Raw genomic sequence first — 8595 nt, forward strand, 5'->3', positions numbered from 1 at the left:
TAATGGGTTTTTAATTTCATTTTATTTTATTTTATTTTGGGGGCTTAAACTCAGGGCCTACACCTTGAGCCATTCCACCAGCCCTTTTTCTAATGATTTTTTTTTTTTTTTCGAGATAGGATTTCACAATCTATTTGCCTGGGCTGGTTTGGAACCAGGATCCTTCTGATCTCTGCCTCCTGAGTAGCTAGGATCACAGTTGTGAGCCACCAGTGCCCAGCTGAATTTTGTATTTATTCATGTCATTTTCTATATTTTTATGTCATTTTATCTACAATTCATATCATTTACCAAGGCTTAGTTGTGAGATGGGTAAAAAATAAAATATGTTTCTTCCCAATGGAGACTGAGAGACTCTGGAGAGGATTCAAGTAATTTTGGAAGAGGGATTTCCCACACTTAGAAAGAGCTGAAGTTACACCAGGAAATCAGAGTAGCAAAGGAAAGATTGAGAAGTTTCTGAGCTATTGACACTTCCCATGGGGACTTAGGGGACCATGCATTTCCCCCAATCTCTAACCAATCCTCCTATACACAGCTCTTCCACTTAAAGAAGGTCCATGAGTTGACCTGGCTTTCCTGGAGACACTGCTTTCTAGAATCTCCCATCCCAAGCCTGAGTCCAGGTCTGTGCATCCCAATCATATACTATCTAGTCTCTTATCCCAGGGCAAGCAAAGAAATCCAGCATCAGAATCAAGTCATCAACTTTTATTATCAGCTGCATGTTTATAGAAAAAGACATGTAGCAAGGTTCTATAAAAATGAAATCTAAGATTGAATACATCACTCTATTAATATTGGCAGAAGAGCTGTTCCTACACCAGGCACAGCAGTGCCATTGTCAGATGCCCCTTCACTGACACAGTCTTGGGATCAACTGGCAGTGTCAACAGCACAGCAGGAGCATCAGCTTGGGGTAGGAAGGGGAGAGTGAGAGGGCAGAACTGACTTACTACAGCAGCAGGTCTGGCCTGAGCTCTGCCCAGCCTCACAGGACCCTTAGTTCAGGGTGCCTGCTGTTAGGAGACACTGGGGGATCATAGGGGTATAAAAAGTTTCCTCAGCCACACCTTGGTCAAGGAGAGATAGAAAGCAAGGAAAGGCAGTGACAGGTCCCAAGAGAATGAAAGGAAGACATTAAGAAAGGAAAGTACTCAAGATCAGGTCTGTCCTTAGCTTCCTGGTGGTCACTCTGGGCCTCAGTGCCTGTTCTAAGAATAAGGAATCAATGATCTCTCAAGTTCTTCCTGCTTCCATCCTGCATGAAGTGGCTGAGGGAAAGGCAGTGGGGTGCAGGTCATAGACTGTGCTTTTCTGAGTTCTTTCCACTGGATTTACTTCTATGACTCAGCAAAACTCCCGGATCCCCACTGTGGCCAGATCCATTCTCCTGGAGAAGCACACTTGCAATCCTTGTAGCTGCAGGACTCAGGGCTGGTGCAGGAGTCCTCTGTGAAGAAGAGAAGCCAGCAGGGAGAGAGCTGCAGGAGACACTGCAGCGGGGAGACTGGCTTTAGCTCCCCAGAGCCCCTCATTGGAGCAGGGCCAGCCCTAAGGGCTCCTTCCCACTGGGGTGGAAGGAGAGACATCTGGTCTTCTGTGCCTTCATCTGGAAATGCAAGCGCCATCCTTTTCACCCACAAGGAAGCTTCCACACCCACACCAGCCCTGGGTGACTGCAACTGGTAGCTAGGATGTCAACTTTAAAGAAGCAATGTCCTCTGCCTCTTCCTAACTTTTCTCTCCCAGAGCTGCACAGATCCCTCTACCCAGTCTTCTAGCCCTTGACATTGGGTGACATCACCAGTTCCACCTTGAGCCTAGGTGCTATTGACTCTAATGTATGTTGGAACATAGAAGTATGTTGAGTAACTTTGGCATGAAGAAGGCATTAGAGAAGTTGATTTTAATTAGCAAAGAACACAATTTGAGCTTCTCAAACACAGGGACACTCTTGTGCCTTGACCTTCAATTGGGTGTCCTAAGGGTCAGAGTGAGGCATGGGCATAATCAGTGTGGCATGGGCAAATAGAGTCCACTTTTTTCTAGATGAAGATGTAAGGATAAAGAAGTTTCAGGTAGCCTGGTGGAAGATGCATTTGACCCCTGAGCCATCCTACTGGCTTCAAAGTTAGGAAAGGGACTATTATTTTCTCCCAGTGGCCACCCAAAGATCCTGCTCACAGTTCTTTCAATTTACAAAAAGGAAGGTGGGTGAGGACACCTGGCTTACCTGCAGTCACTACTTTTGAGCAAGGAGCTGACATTTTAAGCCAGAACCCAGGTCTCTGCATCCCAATACCACAGTAACGTATTCCCCAGGCACACAAACAATTCAGAGTCAGAATCAAGTCAATAACTTGTATTACCAGTCACACACTTTATAGAAAAAGAAATGCTGCATATGGGTCAGAGTTATATATATATATATATAAAAAAAAAATTCACGGGCTGGCAGAGTGGTTCAAGCTATAAGAATGCCTGCCTAGCAAGGGTGAGGCCCTGAGTTCAAACCCCAGTGTTACCAGAAAAAAAAACAACCACATTTGAATATGTTGCTCTATGTACCCATGGGAACAAGGTTGTCCCTATACCAGGCACATAGACTACTTTTCAGATGCCCCGTTTCAGACATAGCCCTAGGGACAACAGGAACTGTAGCCTTGAAAGGGAGGGGAGAGTGAGAAAGCAGAGTGACTTACAGCAGCAGCAGGCCCGGCATGAGCTCTGCACAGCCTCACAGGACCCTTAGTTCAGGCTGCCTGCTGTGAGGAGACACTCAGAGATCTTTGGGTTAAGTCATACTGTTAGAAGGTTTCTAGGTCCCAGGTAAGCCAGTAGAGTCACTGACAGGTCCCACAATGCCAAAAGGAAGGCCAAAAACTGAGGAAAGTCCTCATGATCAGGTCTGTCCTTAGCTTCTGGGTGGCCACTCTGGATCTCAGTTTGCCACTTTTATGAAGAAGGAATCTCCCATCTCGAAAGTCTCTCTACTGTGATCCTGAATCACATGCTCAATTTAGGGCACAAGGATGCAGCCCATTGGCCTTTTGCTGCCCACAGTCCACTGGATTTTCTCCTATTACTCAGCAAGTCCCCAGAACCCCTGGCAGGGTCCGCCATTCTCCTGCAGGAGGTGAATTTGCATTCCTTGCAGCTGAAGGAGTCAGAGCAGATTTAGGAGCTACCTGCGAGGAGGAGAAGCCAGCACTGAACTGGAGAGAGCTACAGGGACACAGAGCAGGTTCTCTGAGCGGGGCCAGGCCTGAGGGCTCCTTCCCCACTCAGGGAAGTGGGAGAGAAATCTGGACTTCTGCCCTCCTCTGGGAAGGGCAACTGCTACCTGTTTAACCCCACAAAGGAAGATTCCAGGCTCCAGACCCAGCTCAGGATTACAGCAACTGGAGGCCAGGACCTCAGGTTCTCAACTCAAGAATGGCAATCTCCTCTGACTCCTCTTACCTTGCCTAGTCCAGGACTGCTCAGAGCCGTATAGTTAGTCTGCTATTCCTTGACATTTAGTGACCCTTGGTGATGTCAGCAGGACAGTCTTGAGTCTGGTACCATAGACTATCATGTGTTAGGGCATAGAAGTGTGATCAGGAGCTCAGGCAAGAAGAATGCGTTAGAGAAATTGATTCCAAACAGCTTAGAATACAGGTATACTCTGCTGTGGCACAGATTTTGCATCCTAACAGCCAGAGTGAGGTATCCAATATCAGTGTCACAAGAGCAAATAGAGTCCATTTGGAGCCTGGATAAAGCTGGATGGACAGAGCAAGAATCACAGGTTCACAGGAAGAGCCGCTTGAATCTTGTGCATTCTATTGGCTTCAAAGCCAGAAAGTGGCCTAGTACAAAAGCCATACCCTAGCCTTGCACCCATCCTGACCATGGCAGTTGCCCCTCCCCACTCTCTAAGGCATCCAATCACTAGGCCTTGGCCAGACTGATACCATTCAGTGTCCTGAGCCAAACCTGCTAGCTCAGGAATCCCCCCTCTGGTGCACATATTCATGGAAGAAGTAGAGGTGTGCTTGGTCATAGGAATTATCCCTGCAGTCTGGCCAGCCTGCCCCCTTTTCTAGCCCTAGGCACTCTAAGAACTGTCTTAACACCCTAATCCTTTATCCTGGATGTCACCTTAGCCTTTCAGAAGCCCAACTTTCAACATCACTGAGATCAGGAGGAGCATGAGGGATTGTGTGCACAGGACTGGTCACTATTCTCACTTCCTTCCCCTGTGCCTGTTCCTGTGCCTGCGCTTGACCTCCCCGCCCCCCACCCCCACCCCGCCCGCCTTACTTCTTTGGCCGTGGTTCCCTTGTATATAGGAGATGAGCTAATATAGGCTCTGGCCACTTTCTTCCAATATTCAGGCTGAAGGAACCTACCAGCAAAGGTGTAGGGTCCTCTTTAATTCAGAATTTTCTGTAACTCCCCATAGCCTAGCTTGCCACTCCACTACAGAAGGACACTTTGGACTTGAAGTGCTTCATCTGGAGCCAATGACCACATACATGTCATCTTGCCAAGAAAATGCTTGGCAATCCCTGCATCCCTGATCACACTGCTGATTTGAAGCTTCCAAGTACTGCAATTTGAAGAGCAAATTCATCCTGCCTTTGGGAAGAATTCCAAGAACAGAGCCAAGTCACATCAGGGAGAGTCAGCTAAGTCCTGTCAGTGCTCCAAGTCAGTGCTAGCTCTCTGTGGGGACATCAGGGACAGTGCTACTCCAGGTGTGCGATCCATAATGAACACTGTAGGTTGTAGTCTTCAATGCACATTGTCAATGAACCAATAATCATTCTTGCAGACTGGGTAAGCATTTAGTTTCTGTACTTCTCATTTATTCATCATTCTTGTTTGAGACCTTTATTTGTTTATTTTTTGAAAGTACTGGGGCTTGAACTCAGGGCCTCATGCTTGTTAGGCAGGTGCTCTTACCACTTGAGCCACTCCACAGCTCATCATTCTCTTTTGAACCAAAACGTTGGTTTGTGCCTGAACAATTAGTATCATTTCATTCACAAACACTCAGCTCACAATGAATAAAAATTAGAGATTGTTTTATAAATTTATTTTTTCTTTTGATGGTACTAGGGTTTTGTTGTTGTTGTTGTTGATTTTGGAACTAAGGGCCTCATGCTTTCTATGAGAGCACTGTACAACTTGGGCCACCCACCAGCACTTTTTTGTGAGTAGTTTTGAGATAGGGTCTCCCAAACTACTTGTCCTGACTGGCTTTTAACTACCAACTTCCTGTTCTCCTTCTGAGCAGCTCAGATTACAAGCCTGAGCCACAGGTGCTTGTCTAGAAGCTGTTTTTAACCAAGAGTTTCAGGAGACTAAAGAGGATTCCAGCCACTTTAAAGTCTAAAATCCATGGGGAACTGAGGTTGGATCTGGGAATCAAATTGCAAAAAAAAAGTTTTGAATTTCCTGGTTCACTGAGCTGGGTGCCTGTGGCCCATGCCTGACCTGTAATCGTAGCTACAAGGGAGGCCAAGCTAGGATGAAGGGGGTTTGAGGCCAGCTCAAACAAAGAGTTCACCAGACACCATCTCCAAAATAACCACAGTAAAATGTGAAGGATGGACTGCAGGCGGTCCCAAAAGGTGATAATTGGCCAAGGAGACATTTCACCCTCCCAGGAGACCTGAGAGGCATTGCCACCCTTGGGCAATACAAAAAAAGGCTATAAAAACCCAATTTCCAACCTGACCCACGGGACCACTGGTTTCTGGGTCCCACTGCATGCCCCCATGCAGCTTTTCTCTTCTCTTCTCTACAAATAAAATCTTTCTGACCTCTGCTGCCTGGAGTCCGCCTGTGCTTTCATTCTCAGAGTGGACCCAAGAACTCTGAACGCCTGAAAATTCCTGTGTGATGAAAAAATGCTCACCATCTCTAGCAATAAAGGAAATGCAAATTAAAACCACACTAAGATTCCACCTCACCCCTGTTAGAATAGCCATCATCAGCAACACCACCACCAACAGGTGTTGGCGAGGATGCGGGGAAAAAGGAACCCTCTTACACTGTTGGTGGGAATGTAGACTAGTACAACCACTCTGGAAAAAAATTTGGAGGCTACTTAAAAAGCTGGACATCGATCTACCATTTGATCCAGCAATACCACTCTTGGGGATATACCCAAAAGACTGTTACTCCAGAGGCACCTGCACATCCATGTTTATTGCGGCACTATTCACAATAGCCAAGTTATGGAAACAGCCAAGATGCCCCAGCACTGACGAATGGATTAAGAAAATGTGGTATCTATACACAATGGAATTTTATGCAGCCATGAAGAAGAACGAAATGTTATCATTTGCTGGTAAATGGATGGAATTGGAGAACATCATTCTGAGTGAGGTTAGCCTGGCCCAAAAGACCAAAAATCGTATGTTCTCCCTCATATGTGGACATTAGATCAAGGGCAAACACAACAAGGGGATTGGACTATGAGCACATGATAAAAGCGAGAGCACACAAGGGAGGGGTGAGGATAGGTAAGACACCTAAAAAACTAGCTAGCATTTGTTGCCCTTAATGCAGAGAAACTAAAGCAGATACCTTAAAGCAACTGAGGCCAATAGGAAAAGGAGACCAGGAACTAGAGAAAAGGTTAGATTAAAAAGAATTAACCTAGAAGGTAACACCCACGCACAGGAAATCAATGTGAGTCAATGCCCTGTATAGCTATCCTTATATCAACCAGCAAAACCCCTTGTTCCTTCCTATTATTGCTTATACTCTCTCTACAACAAAATTAGAGATAAGGGCAAAATAGTTTCTGCTGGGTATTGAGGGGGGGGAGTGGGAGGGGGTGGAGTGGGTGGTAAGGGAGGGGGTGGGGTCAGGGGGGAGAAATAAACCAAGCCTTGTATGCACATATGAATAATAAAAGAAAAATGAAAAAGAAAAAAAAAGAAAATTCCTGTGTGTCTTCTATGCATCATATCTGGCAACCTACGAAAGGACACTTCTTCACTTGAGATTGGCACAGGTTGCGCCAAACTGGAGGGGACTGCCTATGAAGTGGCTGTGATTGTCCAGCACTCTGATGCAGTCTGTCTTCAGGGAGAGCCCCCCCAACACAGCTTAGCTACAATGGACCTCTTAGGCCGACTTTCTCTCTCTCTCCTGTTAAGTAGAGTTTCTCCCTTGGAACCTGAGGAAAAACTCTGAGCCCTCTACAGCTGTAAGGCAGGCAAACAGGGAAATCGGGGGTCAGCCAGGGGCTTATATTGGTCTGCCAATGCTACAGAGGTGAAGCTAAAACCTCAGTGCACCGAGGCTTTTTTCCTCTCAAGTCTCAGCTCCCTCCCTCCTTAAACTCTCTCTCCCTTTCAGATCTGACCCTCTTAGGAGGAGGTCTGAAAACAGCTGGTGGAAAGGAAAGTTTCTTTTCAAGCTATAAGGGTGTTCTGACCAGTGCAACTCCCCGGTGACACCCGAAGGCTAAGATGCAACTTCCTGACCCACCCTGAGGCGCCAAAGGCAGCTAAGTATAGGACTCCTCCAGCCATGTCCATGGCAAACAGACAATCAGACCTCTACACTTTCTTCACTTCCTGTGGCCCGAGAGTGGAGGTCACCCCTCGCTTCCAGTGCTTTAGTACTGCCTCTGGCAGGATCTACCTGGACAGCAGGGATGACCAATAACCCCTCATGCGTTGAGCCTGGAAACTCTCTTTCCCGAAATCCTCAGCTTCTCCTTCCTCCTTCCTTTTAGATCAGGATGAGTGGCTGCCCCCCTTTGTTCTAAAAAGCAGTGGGAGAGACAGACACCAGAAAGTGCTACTCTCTAACTTGGGCTTAACTGTTTTTGTCAGGCATCTGGTTAAGCAGGTTCCATAGTCTGCCCTCAGGGAAAAAAAGTTAAAGGGATAAAGAGCTCAACGGTCTTCTCTGTTTTTGTCCCTTACCACAGCAAAAAACAAACAAAAAAGAAAACAATGCCTTCAGATGCTCCCTCTCTTTTTATAAGAGATATATACACCTCACAGGATATAGCGGGTCAAAGTCTACCTCATTAGGAGCCCCCATCCATGTCTCCGCAGGGGAAGCCCTCTTGGTTACTTTGATAGAGTTGTTTTTAAATTACAAGCCTTCAGTTGATAGAGGAGAACCAGATACCTGGCTCGCAAGGCAAACAAGCAAATCAAAACAAATAGATAAAAAAATTGATCAGGGGTGGAATTGGAGAACATCATTCTGAGTGAGGTTAGCCTGGCCCAAAAGACCAAAAATCGTATGTTCTCCCTCATATGTGGACATTAGATCAAGGGCAAACACAACAATGGGATTGGACTTTGAGCACATGATAAAAGCGAGAGCACACAAGGGAGGGGTGAGGATAGGTAAGACACCTAAAAAAATTAGCTAGCATTTGTTGCCCTCAACGCAGAGAAACTAAAGCAGATACCTTAAAGCAACTGAGGCCAATAGGAAAAGGAGACCAGGAACTAGAGAAAAGGTTAGATCAAAAAGAATTAACCTAGAAGGTAACACACATGCACAGGAAATCAATGTGAGTCAACTCCCTGTGTAGCTATCCTTATCTCAACCAGCAAAAACCCT

The sequence above is a fragment of the Castor canadensis genome, chromosome 15, assembly GCF_047511655.1.
Source record: "Castor canadensis chromosome 15, mCasCan1.hap1v2, whole genome shotgun sequence".
Classification (NCBI taxonomy): Eukaryota; Metazoa; Chordata; class Mammalia; order Rodentia; family Castoridae; genus Castor; species Castor canadensis.